Genomic DNA, 3,190 nt, shown 5'->3' on the forward strand with positions numbered 1-3,190 from the left:
GCATCCTCTGTTTGTCAAAGCCACTATTTGGCCTTTTGTAATATTAATTACTCTTAAGGATTTTAATTTGGAGTTCAATTCATGTAGCTTAAATAATATAGGTAATTATAGGGACTTCAATAGGATCTGTATATATAGGCCCCAGAGGTAAAAGTAAGCAGATTTGGGAAATTTAACTAAAGAAAAAATTTAATATTTTACGTATATAAATGTTTTCATAGGGGTCATGGTGGTAAGTTTTTCTTTACATCTATGGATGTCCAAGCCAGCAGAAAAGGATTTAATTAGAGATATTGGCGTATAGTTACCATAAGGACCGATTTCTTGACTAGTCAAGTGAAAAAGACATGAAAGGGGCAAAAGGTCTCCCCAGTGGATAATTAAATCATTCATCTGTTTGAAAGAGGAAGGCTGGACCAGATGACAGATTTCTGCCGATTCTCTGTTTATAGTACTTTGAATTTTGAAATAAAGAAGCCCTTTAAAGGCAGATGGTATTAAAACTCCTTTTACACCAGTAAAATGGCAGTAAGAAACTTAGAAGCTGGCTTAATGTAGAAAATAGCAAGCAAAACATGTATGAGAGGAAAATATAACTTGAGTATTTACTATTTACTTCTGAGAGAATAAAACACCATAGTTAATTCCATTTTTAATACATTCATTGGTCTTATACACACTTTCAAAAAACATTTAATAAGTTCCTACTGTGTGTTCAGCATTGTGATAAGTGCTGGTTGGCTAAGAAATTATATAATTCATAGTTAAAAGATCTGATAAGTCAGCTAGAAATATCACAGATCAGTATCATGCTTCCTCAGAACTTTCTGCTTGCCAATTAAAAGACAACAGAATTTTAAACTATATTTTATGATGTACACTTATGAAAATCTAAGTGCTAAAAAAATTACTGTCTTCCAGGTGATCTATACCTTTTTCTTCCTCAGGCATTTCCTTTCTTTCTTTTGTTTTTTTAATTCAATGTAGGTCCTTCCCCCTCCCAGTTTTATTGTGGTATACTTAACAAAATTGTAAGATATTTAAATGTACAGTGTGATGATTTGATGCATATGATTTGATACATTGTGAAAGGAAATCCCCATGGAGATAACACATCTATCACCTCTCATATTTTCTCTTTTTATTTGGATGAGAACACATAAGTTCTACTTTCTTAGCAAATTTCAGTTCTACGATAACACGTGCATGGAACATCTTTTTCCATCCTCTTTCAGTCTGTATGTATCTCTAGGTCTGAAGTGGGTCTCTTCTCACCATGTTATAGGTAAGATCCTGAGACCTTATTCATAACTGGATACTGATAACCATTAACCAACCTCTCCCAATTTCAGTGCCCAGCCCCTGACAACCACTTTGTACTCTCTCTGAGTTCAACTTTCTACCTTTTTTTCCCCCCTCTAAGATTCCACGTGTAACTGACATCTTGTCTGGCTTCTTTTACTTAGCATAAAATCTTCCACTTTCACCCATGGCCTTAAGAATTTCTAATGAGCTCTGAGGTGTTTTTAAATGACAAGGGATCCTGTCTGACAGCAAATTATTGTTTTATTTGCTTTCGAGGTTGACTTGTGAGCAGGCAAAGAGTAATTCAAAGGCTGCTGCGGTGGTGGATGGATCTCTTTTAAGAAATAATCTCTTTTGAAAAGTAAAACAGCACAGCCTCAATCTAAATTGTATTTCATCAGCATGCCTGTCTGAGGAGCTCAGAACTTAGTAGCTTTCTTTTTTCCCCAAAAAGCTCCAGCTATGATTTTTTTTTTTTAACAACTAATATTTGCTACAGTAGTTGCTGAGTGGCATTGCTGAATCTTAATCTGTGTACCAGCAACTGGAATGTGTTTGCTTGTTTGTTACAACTGGCCTGTGATAATCCTTGCTGACACTTCCATAGTGTTTACCAAGAGCCAGGCAGGTTGAAACACTTCAGAACTGCTGACTCATAAAACCCTCACACTAGGAGACCAGGAGCTGTTCTGCTGTGCGGTGTTATTCCCATTTTGCAGATGTGAAAATTGAAGCATAGAGAGGCTATTTGCGTATTTGTGACAGTAAATGGGAGGGTTGGGCTTTCAACTCAGGCCAAGTAGCTCCATTCTGCTGCGTTTTACAAAGCGAGTCCAATGACCTTATTAAAACAACAAACCGATTCTAATTCCATTTGATATCCTACACTGGGCCTTCAACTTGATTTCTGGCCCTTCTGGTTAGGACCATGAGTTTGTAATTGCATCCCTTAATGGAGGTGAAGAACTTTTCGTAGACCTTACGTTGTTTAATTGCAAAAATACAGCTAAATGAATGACGACCGTTTAATTAATCAGCAAAGACTTGATTCGGGTCTAAAATGACCAATCGTTCTCCAAGAATAGATATAAAAAGTGCAGTGGTGGGGAGCCAGTGAGGACCCCATCCAGGGTCCGAGGACTTCACGCGGCACGCGGGGGACGCTTTCTCGGGGAGAAGACCCGTAGGAACAGGCGCGGCAGAGCCCAGGGCGCTTCGGGGACGTGAATCCCCAGGTTCCCCGCAGGTCTCCGGGCTCCCGGGCCTGAGCGCGTCGCTGCGCGCTCCTGGACCATCCTCTGCCCGGTGACTGGGCGCTGCGCCGGGCGTTCCTGCGCCGCCGCCCGCGACCCGAGGCTGGAGGAGGAGGGTGGGCGTACCCCCGCCCCCCCGCTCCGCGCGACCTTTGGGTACCAAGAACGTCAGTCTGCCTGGGAGTGGGGGTAGGGTACCGGCTGGGGCCGGGGAGTGGAGAAATGGGGGGCAAGGAGTGCGCGGGCTTGAGCCCTCCCCGCCCCCCGTTGTCCCCCAAACGGCCGCCGCGGCCCACCTGGCCGCCCCTGCTGCGGCAGCGGCCGGAGGCGCGCTCCCAGGCCTCCGGGTCGCGCTGTCTGCGGAGCTTTCCGGGCGTCTGCCCTCCCCCCACCCCCGCTTCGCCCGCCCTCCCCCGGGGCCCGACGTGCTCGTTCCCTGCCACTTCGGTCGGGGCGCGCCGGTGGGTTTGGCCTGCGCCGCGGCGGCGAGGCGGGGGAGCGAGTGAGCGCGAGGGGCGGGAGCGAGTGTCTGTGTGAGTCACCGGTACCTGGAGTGCGAGCGGCGCAGAGCGAGCGGCGCGGAGCCCGAGCCGGAGCCGAGCCCGAGCCCGAGAGCGCGGCCGACCCCCCCC

Source organism: Oryx dammah, unplaced genomic scaffold, assembly GCF_014754425.2.
Source record: "Oryx dammah isolate SB20612 unplaced genomic scaffold, SCBI_Odam_1.1 HiC_scaffold_10, whole genome shotgun sequence".
NCBI classification, from domain to species: Eukaryota; Metazoa; Chordata; class Mammalia; order Artiodactyla; family Bovidae; genus Oryx; species Oryx dammah.